Raw genomic sequence first — 16,634 nt, forward strand, 5'->3', positions numbered from 1 at the left:
TTCTCCTTACAAATGAGTTAATCTAGAAGATCTTCAAAAGCTTAAAAGGAAAACAAACATAGTTGACAGAAAAGAAAATGCTCCTTCTAATACCAAAAGAAAGTCACTGCTGACGAAGTAACTGAAACGGTCATCATAACAGTTGGATAAAGGCATATAAATAATTTAAGCTAACACGAAATTCATAAAGTCTGAAGAAAAAATTCTTGAGGCTAAAAGGAAAACCTTTTGGCCCACTGCACAGGTTGGGCACAAAAGTGCTTGCTAAGCTATCTATTTCACACATGCAACGACAGAAGGTTCGATATTCATTCGATCGATGAGTGAAAAGGCACAATGGCAAAATCAGACAGGCTTCTTTTCAAATACAGATCTCCAATGTCCCCCTCCAGTCTGCAGATGCACGGCTGGTGGTGTGGCTCAGACGGAGCAAGGGTTACATCAAGGCTGTTCTCTGGACCGTGCAAACAGTCTAGACCAATGACCTGCAGCATCATGCCCTTTGAAGAAGAGGCAAGTTCGGTCATGATGAAGAAAAAGCAAGGCGTCCCCCTTGTAACAATAGGGAGCAGCTCGAGGCTGCAAAGAGGTAAGCAGGGTGAGAAGAAAACGGCATCTGCTTCCATGGTTACAGGCCAACTATGAGAACCTTGCTTTTCAAGGGAGTCTGTTCTCAGGCTCCCTCACGGGGTATGTCATGCATTATAAGCAAAGGCAGGTTGAGCTGAAATCCGCATAGTTATTTCAGAGTAAAATGATACGGAGCACATGGCTGGCAGAAAAAAGTCACATGACTATTAAGAACCAGACTTGGGCTGTTTCAGAAAAGATTTTTTTTTTCTTATATCAGTTTAGATAAAGAAAGACAGTAAATTTGTATAAAACAAACAACCATGATAAATATAATTTTCATTTCTCAGGCTTTTATGTGAGCAGAGGTCAAGGGTCAGGTCAGTCCTCCACTCCAATGGCAGGACCATACAGCCTATTGTTAATATAGCTTTATTATGGAGAGCATTTTGAAATATTTTCCTCTTTTGGGCGGATCATAACATAGAATATGTGTTCTTGTGAAATTTGGCTCTCTGACCTGACTCTCTTTGATTTGTTACCCAGGATTTTCTGTGTTTTAGATCTCATGTTCATTTCCGTTGTTAGATCCCATGAGGAGAGGTAGAAGGTTTGGTGGGAAACTTCCTTGGTGTGGTGTTACTCCTCTAAGGCAGTGCGAGCTTGCCTCTGCCTTGTGAAATCTGCTTACAGATAATTCAAATCTGCAGCAAAACCATTCGCCTCCGACAATTGTCCTGTTTCTAATTCATGCCTTTGTAGTTTATTCGATGTGTAATACATCAATGAGTCTAGAGATTCTAATATAGTTTTTATCTTTTCTGCAAGATAAAGTTGAATTTTGTAATATGATATACTAGCAGCTAATGTTATTTGAATAAAAATTTGGCAAGCATGAAATATAACGTATTCTGTATTATTAAGGAAAGACCATACTATATAGTAACCACACAGAATGCACACATATATATAATTAACATGGTTGAGACATTCCTCTCACAATGTACCACAACTCAATATTAGAAGAATTAATATTGGGTTATGTTCTAACTATGCACAAGTAACTATAGATGTTCATGCAGTATATCCTTTGAGCAATTTTTGTTTGCAAGTATATTGTTAAAATTAGGGAATGAAAGGAAAGAATCATTCAAAGGACAAGGCATGAAAACAACTTTCATTAAATTTATTTTTCAGAATTTATGTATTTTAATATAAATGAGGACCATATAGTCTTGTGTGTAGATATTCATTTCAAATACTGACCTTGTAAGAAAATATCCTTATAGCTTAACAAAAACAATGAAGTGTTGGTGATCATGGTAGAAACAATTTTACACTTTCAATGAAGAAATCAGAGAAGTATTTGCTGGTATGTTTCTCATATAGATGCCTCGTTTTGAGTTGGGTTCGTGGGCAAACATATGCTTATTGCTTGGTTTCTTTGAATGTGTTGAGATACATTAGTTTCTATTCTTGCATGGTGAGAATAACTTAAGGGGTAAAAAAAGTGAGCTATTGGAGTGTCACTATTGTAGTATAATACTCTATACACTAGTATAAGCAATGAATGTATTATCTTAAAGTAGCCATGTTCTAATTGCTTTAAATAATTTATATACTACCAAGATAATTCAACATTAGAGTTTCTTTGATGTAACAACAGATCACACTTTCTGCCAAAGGTCAAGTGGCAAATATTTCTCCAATGAAAAATCCACCTGTCAGTTCTCCAATGGAAAACAAAACAAAACAAATACACTAAGGTTCATACATCGCATGTTAATTTGTGAGTTGTGATTAAAGGAAAATGTGTGTATAACCTGAAACCCGTTGCAAAATAGATAGTTGGATTCTTATTTTTTTCAGTTAGCATTTAGCCTACTCCTGCTTTTTTGTTTTTCAAAAACATGTTCAGTTTTAGGAATATTTATATGTGACCATAAATTAGATGAACACGCTAAGTGTGGACATATTTAAACACTTGGAGACATTCTAATAGAGTCAAATTGATGGTTAGTAAAGTACTATTATTTAAACATTTAACATCCAGGTAAAAATATTTAATATTGGGTATTTAGGAAAAATGACAGCTTCTTCCCTTTAAAAAATTATCTATATCTGTGTTATTAAATAGCTGTGTATTATGTACATCCTGCATATAGTTTGCAAAAGGTCCACTCCTAACATGTGTTAGATTTAAATATTCCTTTCAATTACATTTTAGAATAATTACTGAGTTTTGCCCTCCCCACTTCAAAATTTGTTTAAAAAAGGAAAACTAAACTTGGCGTTGCCTAATGGAGCATCTATCCTTAAACGTGAGAAAAAGTCTGAAATGTTCCAGTGCCTTAGTGTAGTGATAGCGCTCTGAATATAGTATATGCTCAATAAATGCCTCTCTAATAAGTGAATACAACTGTGGTTGCACCAGTGAAACAATTTTCAGAATAATCCAATCTCATGAAAATCAGGACAGAATCCCTTCTATTTATTTATTTATTTATTTATTTATTTATTTATTTATTTATTTTTTGACAAATCTTATTTTATTCAGATAGCAGTCTGATCACACATGGTCCAACAACACTCAAATAATAAATCAAATATAACCAGATGTTAAAGATTGGTCTTCAAACATCATAGCCAATGATGCCACGCTTGCCTATGATCTCTCCAACATAAAACCACATCAACACCTCAGTGGCCACCACACCATTCAGCACAGCTTCCTTAACTGTGAGCTGTTTGAAGCTACCAGTCTGAGCACTATTGACTATTTTTTTCAGGCTCTGAATAGCTCTAGGGATCTCAGCAGGGGTGGGAGGAACCAGCTCAACCTTGGCGTAGTACCAAAATGTGGCCAATCGAGGCTTCAAGTAAGTCACAGTAGCGTTCACCAGAGCCGAGGTCTTCTCCACAAGGTTACGGACAAATTGGGCCATGGTTCTGGGATGCGAAGTCAATTCCTTCTATTTATTTGTATATCATTGCTCACCTTTTTCTTATGACCGTTCTATATGCATGAACACTTGTCAGTAATTTGCTATTATGCCTACTGTGTGTCCAGTACGACTAGAAGTGTGTGCCTACAGCCACATTTCCCAAAAAGGGTCCTGTGAAACATTATTATTCTGAAAGATATTGGAAGGTATTCTGAGGGAAAAAATCAAAGAGTCAAATAAATGTGAGAAAGATGCTATGTGAAACAATGGAAATTAGATTTCTTGTGTATAATAGATGTGAGGGCATTTAAAAGACTAATGTACATAGTGCATACTTAAGAAGGGCACACAGCTGACATCATCTCACAGAAGTATTTAATCAACATTTTTCAGGAAATACTTAATAATGTAATATGACCGAATTTCACAGATGTGCTCAATCTGGCTTCAGCCAGATTGAATAAACCAATTTTGACTATCTCTTCCTATATTCCATTTTCAGTGACATCGTTTTCTTAGCTTGAAATCAGTTGTGGCAGGAGTATTTGCACCATGGAAATCAGCAAATGCTATAAATCAGGGCTTCCCCCCTCTTTTTTGAGACTGGTTGTTGAACATTGACCAGCACACCATTGCCTAATTTTGTCTCTGAATCCATTTTTGTAGGTAAGCTGTGCACTAAGAGGTCAATAAGTTCAGAGGTTTTCTATTCATCAAACTGTCTAAAGTACAAAACTATTTAAAGCAAATTGTGAACATTAGACATAAAAGAAAGGGATAGCAATAAAAAATATTGGACGCTCTTAATTTTTCTTTAAAGATTTAGCAGTTATATCAAGATTTCATATAGTTTATGTTTCTGATTTCTTTAAATTACCTGGATAAACATCTATGTTTATTCATTTATCCCTTTTCTATCAAAATATTTACATGCTCTGGTATGTAATTGTCTAATCATATTTAAGGGAGTTCTCAACATGAAAGCTCTGAAAATTGCCAGACATCCTTTAAAAGTGTCTCTAGCTCAGACCCACTTCATGACCTTTGAGTTTGTATAATGCTGAGATGAAGCATCTTTAAGCAATATATACATTTTATTGCATATCATGTAATTTAAGGCATTTTATCAGACATGTTTACCTGCCTGACATCTTGGGTGAGATTTTTAGGAGAACAACAAAAATGGAAAATATATGAGCAGACAATTTGAAAAACACATTTTTAAGTGATAAATCAATTAATTCCCAACTAATCTTTTACCTACTAAATTTCTGTGAATAAGTTAATAAGTAAAATCTGTAAATATAGGTGGAGTATACGTATAGATATTGGCGAAATAAAAGACTTAAAATCATGAATGGATTCTTCGTTGGCCTTGTTGCTTGAAACCATGAGTTTTGTGGTGACATGTTTGGAAGGGTCTCTGGAATCTACTTTCGGACAGTACATGAGATGATTTCTATTATGGTTCTAATTGACCTTCCCAAACCCGTGAACCCAAAGCACTAGGCACTTCAGTTTACAGAGCCCTCAAATTAATTAATCCGAATGTCTATTTTGAGCCAAGTTTTGTGTTATTTATTAGAAATTAAAGCATGACTAATACATGGTTTGTGTCGTTGTGGAGCCTACAGTCAAATGTGAGAAGAAAGCAGCTGAAATGTGTTATCATGAGAGAAAATTTTCTGAATATAACTGTGTCACTTTAAGTCAAATATATATATTCATATATATAATTTATTATATATACATATTATATATATATATATTTAACTCCCGGAATTCTTCTGGTTTAATCCTAGAATCTCATGTACTTTTTGGATTCTACTCTCATCACATAATAGGTGTTGGTACATCACAGAGAGCTCCATATTCACAAAACATTAATGAGTAGTGCAGCCAAGATGGCAACGATATGATCCTTAATATAGTCTTGAGTGAAGAGTCAGTACAGGTTACGTTCCAGAATCTTGCTGTTCATCCTGTTTATAAACATAAGGAAGTATTTCACATAAAGTCGAGATTCTCAGAGGATACTTCACTATTAAAGATAAATACAAGCAATTCTAAACCCAATAGAAATTCTCACAGACATTCAGCTTAGATAATATTGTATGCCTGCATGTTTATGTATGAAATATGTGTTTGAATACTCATTGGATAAGATGTTTTTTGTATTTGGAAAAAAATCATTTGGACATACTAATGCTATACTTCTGAAAACTCTAAAGCCAATATAAAGTTGTAAAAGGCTTTACTTTTCATTTATATCAACCACACTGGAAATTCATACACAATTTTATCACTGGAAAATTTTCTTCTCTGTGCCATAAAACCTGGAACTCTTCTTTCTTTCAAACAACACCTCCCAAATTTGAAAACATATTACTGCAAAATATTTATATATGAAAGGTTTTTAAATGAATTATTGAATGTCAGATAAAATAAAAATACTTTTGCTATTTCATAAATTTATAAGTACTATTCTCTTTCAACTTTAGATAAAATAATTTTATATATTTTAAAGAACATATCTCTGCTCTTGATAACAAATAGTGTTTTCTTTTTTCAAAGAATTTCTGCCTAGAAAATGTAATTCATCTTTCTGGGCCTAGTTCAACTATTCTCTTTTGTACGTATCTTCTCATTGGACTGTCTTTCCGCCTTATATATACTCACCTGCTCTTCACTTCTGTTCCACTTATATTTTTACTAAGGTAGGAACAAATAATGATAATAAATAGGTGGCAAAGGGCAAATTTTAAAATATATACAGAGATCCTTACATTGGGATGCTGTAGTAATTGAGTCTAAAACTCAGCTCTGAACTTTGAACCACTTTTTTAAAAATGCTGTGTTTGAACCTTAAAAAATGCAAAATAAAAACAATCTTCCTCCGTTCTGAAAGGGGAAATGACCTTCTTGCTCCTGTCCATTCTTTTATCTGAGCAATGAGGGGTGAATGTGTTTGTAAAAAGCCACGTTTAGGCTCTATATTGCCCTGTTTTCCAAAAATTATTATTTGTTTTTACTAACATAAGATCACCCAAAGCAATTTCCTTTAATTAGCGTGTCATAACCTTCCTATTTTTGTTGAGTATCAAATCCATTTGACTTAGTGTCTTTGTGTATATGCAGACCCCCTAATGTTAACATGTGTTAAAATAAGCAACCCTCAATACTTTGTTTTTACAGATGGATGCCAACTATTGTGCTTGCTACATTACTTTGTTTCCTCTTTTGTATTCTTTTCTTTCTCAAATGATTGAATCCATCTTCATTTACTTCCACCAGGCTGTTCAATTTTGCTTCCATTAAAAAGAGGCTCAATCCTTTAAATTTCTTTTTTTCTTTGAGGGCCACATCCATGGACCTAAAATATGTTTCTTTTTAATTCATATTTATTATCATATATTTTATAAAAATCATATTATCAGTTAATAATATATATTGAGTATTATTTATAGGATATTATTTATTGCTTTATTTTAGTTATTTAATATAGAAATAGTTATATTAATACTCAGTATTAAGAATATTTCTATGTGATAGTTCTTCTATTACTTTATATGTATATATACACATATCAATATGTATGGTGTGATGGTTCTTCTATTGCTATATATATTGCTCTACATATATATACATGATCAAATATACATAGTTTGCTATATATATTGTCAAATATATTTGGTCAAATATATATAGTTTGACTGTGTATAGTTATATTTATTCATATATCCTATATATGAATGTATAAATATAGAATATATTTATTCATATATATCCTATATATAAGAATATATATAATTATATATAAGCCAAATATATATAAAAGTAACATATATATTTTACTATATATTTGAATATATAAACGTATTTGAATATATATGTATTTGAATATATAAATTTATCTATGCAAAATAACAAATAAAACATATAGTCAAATGTGCATGTATGTAAGAATAACATTTCTATGTGATGGTTATTCTATTGCTGTCTATCTATCTATCTAGTCAAATGTATCTGATCATGATATATATGTTTGAGGGCAGATAGGTTCTCTAGTTTTATATCAGTTAAGCAGTTAACTTTAGTAACTCTTTGAGAGTAACTCTTCAAGTGAAACTTCGAAAGAGTCACAGCTCATAGGAGTATAAGGGTTTCTCCTTGAATTTTGCAGTGCTCCTCCCTATTCTTTGGGATAAAGGATTGGAGAGGGTGATTATTTCTGCCTCTTCTCCTCCTCCTTTAAATGAATTATTATCTTTTTACTCCATCATTCCAGAACTCAGGGTGTACTTTTTGAGAACACACCTAAAAGTTGTTTTGTTTTACCAGCTCTTTTTTAAAAACCACAAATCATCCAGAAAGCTGTTGCTCCTCTTTCATCCTGTAATGAACCTGGGGAGTAACCTGGGGATATTGTTAATATTCAATTAAGATTCAGGCATCTGGGGTGGAGTCTGAGAATCTGCATTTCCAATAAGACCCCAGGAGGTGATGATGAGGCTGGTCTATTGGTTGCAGTGAGAATGTGAGAGTTAGAAGACTTTGCTTCAGGTGTTTGCTTTGCCCCAATTCTGATCTTAACCTAGAGGCTTAACCTCCCTGATCCTGTTCCTTATCTACAAAATGGCTGGAATCATGTTTCTTCTGCCTACCCATAGAATTGTTCTGTGCTTCAAATTACATTAAGGAGGAAAGCGCTTCATAACAAGAGAATAGAAGAGAAGGTGTTCAGCAGGATATCTACCCTTATTTCTTGAAGAGTATATTTTATACCAATAACCTAATTTCTTTTAGAGTTTGCCAAGTTAGCTTAAACTGATGACCCTGTTTTAAGATTATCTTCAGTAGTGCTTTATCCTCTTCTACTCTCCTCTTTTTGTTCATTTATTCATTCATCACACGCTTATTGTGTAGCTACTGTGCACAATACATTGTGCCAGCTGCTGTTGATGCAGTTGACTCTTTCCATTTACTTCTACTTTTTCTCATTCTCTCAAATCTTTGATTTATTGATTTCCCTCTGTGCTCCATGTCTCCTGTATCTTTTACTTCTGCCTTCAGTGGAATGTTGGAATCACTAATTTGAAGATTGCATTCATCTCTTTGAATCAATTGTATTTAATTCTACAAATATTTACGGATTCCCCATTATATGGCAGTCTCTGGAAAAAGAATACAGAACTGAAGAACAGTATTTTTTTTAAGAAAAAAAAAGTTTATATACTATTTGGGAAATATGATTTTTAATAATTTTTCAATGAACTGTAGTACCAGGCAGGAGATTGTTGGTGTCATAAGAGACACTTTAAAGGAGGAAATCACAGCTGTTTTGAAGGGTTTGAAAAAGACTCCTTAAAAGATGGCTAAATTGTGACAGAAATAGACGAGAGGAAGAAGAGGATAGATATTACAGGTGAAACAAATTAAACCTTCCCCTCTCTTTGCTTTCGTTCATGGTTAGTGACTTGGGAAATGGTCTGGTGTAGGCAAAAAGGTCTTAAAACTATATGAAGGAAAGCTGGAAGCTCTCACTGGAGTCACACTGTGATAGCCTTGGATGCTAGCTATGGGAGTCTGTACTTAATTTGGGGGGCATTAAGAAGTCTTTGAAAGTTAATGTTACTGTTGACCTTCCTGCCATGCATTCAAAGTCAACCTTTAATTCAACTCTGTGGAATTTAAATGTAAGTCAACTGTCGGGGTCTGGGTTCGTACAGAGCAGATTGGCAACCTCCAGGTAGTCTTTTGCCAATTTTCATCAAGGCAGCATATCATAATGGACACAGTATAATGGACTGCATGAGGACGCCTGGCTGCTGGTCCTGGTTCAGTAACTTGCTAGCCTTTTGACCTTAGAGAAGGCATTCATCTCTCTGAGTCTTCGGTTCTTTCTTATAATGATGGGAATAATAAACTCTGCCTATTTTCAAAGTTTATGATGAGAGATAAATATGAAATAAAAATAAATTTTGAAAATGTAAACTTTGAAACAGCTCATACGAGTATAAGAGTTTCTCCTTGAATTTTGCAGTTCTCCTTCCTATTCTTTAGGAAAAAAGATTGGAGAAGGTGATTCTTTCTGCCTCTTCTCCTCCTCCTTTAAATGAATTATTCTTTTTACTGCATCATTTCAGGACTCAGAGCGTACTTTTTGAGAACACACCTAAAAGTTGTTTTGTTTTACCAGCTCTTCTTCAAAACCCCCAAATCATCCAGAAAGCTGTTGCTCCTCTTTCATCCTGTAATGAATTTTTATTCATGTGCAGGTTATATTAATTACATTGTCATTCTGACCTTAGCTTCAATATCACCACTTGAGATATCCCCCACCACTGGGCACAGCTGCTTTGTATCCCTCATGGAATCTCTCACCATCTTTTTATTTTCTTTATAGAATTGCCTTCTTCACTTATTTGCTTGTATATTGCATGTGTCTTTGGCCAATAAGATTTTATTAGTTCATTATGTGGCAGACACTGTCACAGGAACTGGGAAAATGTAAGTGGGTGTGCCCTTAAAGAGACAGACACATAAATATTGATGCTAATAATGATCTATTTACATATGTGTATAAATGTCAGTCAGTAAAAAGTGCTATAAAGAAAAATAAAGCAAGCTGAAGAATTAGAGACTGAAGGTTATTATGCCGTTTGTTTTGTTTTGTTTTTGTCAGAGGTTCAGGGCATGGTTCCCTGATTAGATGCTATTTACTCAAAGACCAAGAGAAAGTAAGAGAGGGTACCAAGCCTGTACCTAGAGAGAAAGTGGTTTGAGCAGAGGGAATTGTGAGTGCAAAAGCTTTAAGGTGGAGGCACGCTTGGTATGTTGAAAGACAAGGTAGGAGGCCAGTGTGGCTAGAGTGCAGTGAGCCAGGGGACAGTAGCAGGCAGTGAGACCAGAGTGTTATAGGACAGGGCCTGGGCACCATCAAATAAGCTTTGGAGTTCCTGACAGGATCTGAGATCTTACTCTGTGTGACACAGGGAGCCTCTTGGGAGGCGTTGGACAGAAGAATGGTATCATCCCACTCAAGTGACTTCGACTGCCATGTGGTGATGAGGATATTAGGTGGCTAGGGTCAAAGAAGGGAGAACCAGCATTATGTTGGAATGGGCTTCTACCAACTCAGCAGAAGCCATTGTGTGCATCTCTTCCTGAACCATGCCCTCATGTCACTTGAAGTTAGCCATGGTGAAAGTGATTCCATGTGGAAATCTGAAATACTATAGAGGATTACTTCTTCCTCCCTTGTCCGTTCCCCGTCTTGTCTTTCCTGCATTTCTTCCTTTCTTCTTCTTCCTCCTCCTCCCGTTCCTTCTTTTCTTTTGGTTTTACAACATTATACATACTTATTTATTATTTATAAACAAAGTTGTTGATAAACATTTACCAGCACATGTCTGAAGAGACCCTTAGAAGTTTATTACAACAGTTTATATAAAAGATGGTGGTGGCTTAGACTAGCATGGTAACAAAGGAGGCAATAGGAAGTGGTGAGATTCTCCAAGGAATCTCAAACACTGACAGGTGTTACTGAATGACAAAGAAAATGACTAAGAAAACATTTCTCAACAAAATAGTAGAGGAAATAATAAGTCAAACCTGGCTCCTAGGTTCTCACCTTAGTATCTAAAAGAATAGTTATCGTGGACTAAGATGGAAATGGCTTCGATAAATGAGCAGTTTGGGAAATGAGTAATAAAAACCTGATTTCAGACATATAAAGATTGACATATTAAAGTGTAACCAAGTGGAGATACTGAGGTAGAAAGTTGGATATATGAGCTTAGTACTCAGGAAAGGAGTCTGGATTGGAGATATCAATTCGGAAATATCCACAAAGAGAATAATATGATTCTGTTCTCCCTAATTTAAATGGGGGCTGATTGCATATTAGAACAGAGAGGCAATGCCACCGCATTTCCACTGCATCTTTTGGAGACTGCTGAGTCAGGTGTTTTTTGATGCTTTTTATAATTTTAATATAATTACAGCAACCAAATGAAAGTTGCCATGCATTGATTGAACCCTTACTTTTTCTTCAATTCAGTTTCATATTTATGCTTCTTGCCTCCTGGAACCAGTCAGCTACAGCATCACTTCTCAAAATATGGTCTCAGTATTGCCTACAGCAGATTAAATGGGTGCATTGTAAAATGTAGATTTCTGTATTCAAGTGTCAGATCTATTAAATCTTAATATTAGTCCAGGGACCTGAAAATATCCATTTTAACAAATACTCATTGTCTTTACTATGCAAATAACAATTTGACCTCTCCTGTTGTAATGTTTAAATATAAAGTTTAATATCTTTTCTATCCTTTTGTAAGGATTGCCATGGCAAAAAAAAATTTATTGATTGTTTATATCATTTATATATTTAAACCTGCCTACACATATTCTAGGTTGTTCAGGTTAAAGTAGATTTAATTTCAGTCATATAGATTTCAATCTTAGTTAAATAGCAAAACCAAATTTAATCATCCTTTTTTTTTTTTTAAAAGAAAAGTGGAATTTTTGGGCGTACTGTAACTTAAGATACACTGTTCAAAACAGGAAACCTGAGTTTTCATCTGTAGGTATTGAATTGCTATGGTAATTTAAATAGCAAATATTTCTGATTTTCTCATGTTTTGGGTGACAGAATCGAGTTCCTTTTCCCAGCTCTCGTGATGGGATCAGAAAAGTAATCGTGACCAAGTGTGCCTGGGGCCAGAGTATTTAATTTCCAGCGTTCCTTCATCTTACTTGCATCTTTCTCCACATTTGAGGTGGAAGTTGCCGTTATCTTGCTTAGCTAAGATGCTACGGTCAGCAAAGCTTCCCTGCTAACCTGTAATGAACGTTTAATGTGAGGGAGAAATACTTCTTTGTGATTTTAAACTGGTTGGTACTCCAGCATCATCTAAAGCATCCTGACTGATCGTGACTTTCTCTAGCAAAAATGAACTACTCTAACCTGAGTTATCTCCTATTTAACATGCTGAGAGTGGGAATTGATCTAAGGTAATTCATTGCCTCAACAAATTAGGGATTTTTTGGTCAATATTTTGACCTTTGACAAATCAGAGATAGATAGGAGGTAAATGTCTCTTCTCTTACAAATTTGCTACTAATTAGGTTGTTTCAAAAGCAAAAACACCAAGAAACAAATGTTACTGATCAATTTCTGCAAAGGTACAAACTTTTATTAACAATCAGGTACAAAATCAAATAGCTTGTTCTAAATAATCTGGAGGGAGTCTCTGTTCCTTGTCTTTTTAGGCATGCCATCCAGCGCTTTGTAGAAAAAGTTCACCGCAGAGCAAATGCAACTGTATTCTGGTAGCAGGAGCAATGAGCCTTCTAGTAGTAGCAGGTGAAGGACCCTCCTTCTGTGTCCAGGAGTGGGTACCAATTCAAATAGATTTTAGATGGAAGGTACCACTTCAAAGATGTGAGACTTGCAAACTTTTCCTGGGATTATTTTACTTTGTTCCCACAATGGGGAGATTACCCAGTGTTTCTTGCCAATCACATATCTTGATCATCATTTGTCTCATCAGTGAAAAGTTATTTGTAACGTGTCTTGTAAATTACCAAGCTCCCATGTGTAGTTTCACAGTGCAGTACTGGGAGACTTGACGCATTTGCCACAGGTGCCCCTAGAGGATAAACTACTGATTAGGAAATGGCAAATCTTAACCAATGTAGAGAGTGGATCTCTGATTAGATTTCTTTAAATTTTGGCTAACTTGTAGTGTGTACATTAAAGAAAAAAAACAAGGTACTGTGAAATCTCTCTACAGGAGCATTTAAAAGTAAAGTATAGGCACTAACAGAATTAATTATGGATTTTTGTTTATTTTCCCCTATGTTCTACTAGGACTACAAAAACCATAAAACTGACCAGAATCTTACATTATTGTATTCAACAAATGTCAATGTATTGCTTGATGAAGTAATGTGGTGCCTGATTTTTAAAAATTTACTCTAGACTTTGTTATTAATATTTGACTAGTTTACTTCAATATTAAACAGATCAATAACCATTTGTTATTTAAACAAATGTTTAACCACAAACATCACATATATGTATATGGATGTGTGTGTCTGTGTATGTATTTATAATTGAACTGCTTATATATCATGTAGTGTTTTAAACAAAAAAATAGATAATAGCATCTTAAAATTAAATCCTAAGACATGGGGTTATAAGTTTCAATTTTGCTTTTCTTTCTGCATATTCATGGTCTGTAGAGGAGGCTAGACTTCCCTAATGTTTTAGTTTCCAAATATTTTGCCAAGTATGAATGAACTAGGTCAACGAAGGAAAACATTCTTTCTGCAGCCTACATTAATATTCTACTGTTTGAAAAACTGGACTAACCCATCAATCATTTTGTTAATATTTGTAGCTTCTCACAGAGTTGAAATATAACTTGTAAAACCTCAGAAGTAAACACAGGTTTTTCAAATCTTTACCTAATTTTAAATTCTTTTAGTTACTGTTGTGAATAAAGAATTTCTGGATGGCTAATATCAGCTAATAAGATTAGTAAGGAATGAATTGTAAATAGAGCATATAAAATTACTTATTTTCAAACACTTCTTAAAAACTTGAAATAGTCTCTCTAGTATTATAATTTTATACATTTGACTTTTTATGATATATTTAATGGCAACGATTAAAATAAAACTGTTTTTTAAAAGTAGCATTTTACTAAAACCCCATGACTGAAAAAAGGTTCATAAATTTATAGATATTAAACAAATTGAATGGTGATTTTTTTCTTTTCACTTTTGTCTCTAAAATATTTTCAGTATTTTGTAAACAGCAATAAAAATAGCAACAGTAAAAATTGACTTCATGGAAACTTAACTGTGACTGGACCTCTTTTAATATTTTTATTAATTTTGCCTCCTGTGAATTTTGATGTTTGGAAGTTATATATTTCCAAACTTAGAAAACAGACCTACAATAAATTAGATTGATTATTCCTAGTGAAGCACTTTACTAATATGACTAATATGATTAATATTATTGTGTAGTAGTTATTAGGGAGCCTAAGAGGAAGAATATAGGGAGGATGGTTTCAACTGACAGGTTTTAAAGTAAAATGTTTAAGCATTTTAGACATTCCATTTTAATAAGTATGTTTTAATTTTAATTTTTTAAAGAATAAACATGAATGATTTGGATGTAGGTTAGTTTATGGAAATTTTTGATGATGACTATATATTGATTACTTTTCATTTCAGGTTATTGATTATTAAAATGGCACTGTAAAGAGATAGCTCCAAAATAACAGTAAGTCTTAATTATTTGAAAGACATATTGTTTTAATATCGCACTATAACATACCATACCATATTTGGTGATTTTTTTTTCTCCATTCCAGTTTTGTATGCGACTATAGGGCATAGAATGTGAATAGCACCCCTAGAACTCAAAGTATATTTTTATGTGAAGCTGAAATGTTTTTAACTTGACTCTGCCAGTTAATAATTTTTGGATTTGGCAAGCTTCAGTACAGTCCTATTTTTGAGAAAAGCCAACAAAAGTATTTCTCTTCTAATTCGATGTCCTTTTTTCTCTTAAAGAGATTTTTGTGTGCAAATCCTTATAAATTTATTATTATAGTAACACTACTATATTTTATTTCTTTCTACTGTGCTAAAAATAATTAACGTTTATGATACATTTAAACTTTTGTCAGTCAGAAGATCTAGTTATTAAACTAAATGAAATAGGTATAACAATACCTTCTTTACTGGAGTTAGATTATCTCTGCAACTAATACACACTTACATCAGATGTTATATAGTACCATTGCTACCTCAAAACCATGCATCCTAATATGTTTATTATTTATAATAAAAATTTTATATCAGTCATACATTTTCTTCTGAAATGCATACATATCATATGCAATGGACTGGTGGAAATACTGTACTATTTCTCATTACTTATTAGAATAATTTAAAATATTGGTTTTGGCTAAACGACTAATCAGTATTTTAGTGGAACAGATTTACAACCTTTCTTGACAGTAAAATATACTTGTTGTGTATAACATTTCTTATCCAAAGACAGTTGACACAGTAGTAAACTTAATAATCACCTCCAGAAATAAAACATGGAAAAATAACATTAAATTAAAAACAACTGGCAACTTTAGATATACATATATGCATGTGTATATGTTAATATGTGTATGTTACACACACAGAGTTTATGCAGGCATATAATATACTATTATGTATTATATATATATTACACAGACATATAATATATATTTAAATAAATTATGTAAGTATATGTAAGTAAATTATATAAATACATATAAATATGTAAACATAATTATATAGATATATAATTATAAAGGCAGTCGATTCTAAAACTCAAAGCAGACACATATAAAGAGAAAGTTACTAATCATTTCCTCCTCTCATCCTGAGGCAGCCAATATCAGAGTGTGGTGTGTTTCTCTACCTCACTCATAAGCTTCTCCAAGCTCAGAAATCATAGATGCACATTTGTACATCTCTTTTGCTAGAAAGAGGGATGTGATTTTGTTTATGTGGTTTGTTTTTATAGAGAAACTGTCAAACATATTGCTCTTCATTTTGTTTTGTATAGATACCCCTTCAAATTAATATACAGAATATTCCATATTAAGGCACACTATTTTTAATTGAAGGAAATAAAAATCTGGATATTCATTGTCTTTTTTCTATCATAGCCATAGTAAAAAGTACCAATATTATCATGGACTGCAAAACTCAGGGATATTTTAACTCCAGATCTGATAACCACATGAAAATGACTCTATGTCTATGCGAAAGCAGGAAACCAAGATTTACAAAGTGAGTTGCAATTCGGTAGACAATGTTCTTTTACTAATCTATTTGTTATCTAGTGCTATCTCTCTCCAAAAATACCTGATCCCCATGGTAGAATACATGCTTCACTCTGATATCATGGTTGTACTTTTCAGACACCATATTTGGTGAAAAAAATCACATTATAAAACCATATGTCAGTAGAAAGGAATGAGTTAGGGAATAGATTTGCTAAGCTCCTACCAATGATATAAAGGCGGACGCAGGATTTTCTTTAGATTG

The 16,634-nt window shown here is 33.5% G+C and overlaps 1 protein-coding gene and 1 pseudogene across 2 annotated transcripts in view; one reads left to right on the forward strand and one right to left on the reverse strand.

Annotated features, from left to right (window-relative positions):
- Positions 1-16,634, forward strand: part of LOC101020164 — a 447,873-nt gene that overhangs the window by 120,949 nt on the left and 310,290 nt on the right. The window lies entirely within an intron of this gene.
- On the reverse strand, positions 3,101-3,531 carry LOC101020876 (annotated as a pseudogene). Its single transcript, XR_644614.3, has one exon. The product of XR_644614.3 is annotated as an ATP synthase subunit g, mitochondrial pseudogene (transcript).

This window comes from Papio anubis, chromosome 4 (assembly GCF_008728515.1).
Source record: "Papio anubis isolate 15944 chromosome 4, Panubis1.0, whole genome shotgun sequence".
Lineage (NCBI taxonomy): Eukaryota > Metazoa > Chordata > Mammalia > Primates > Cercopithecidae > Papio > Papio anubis.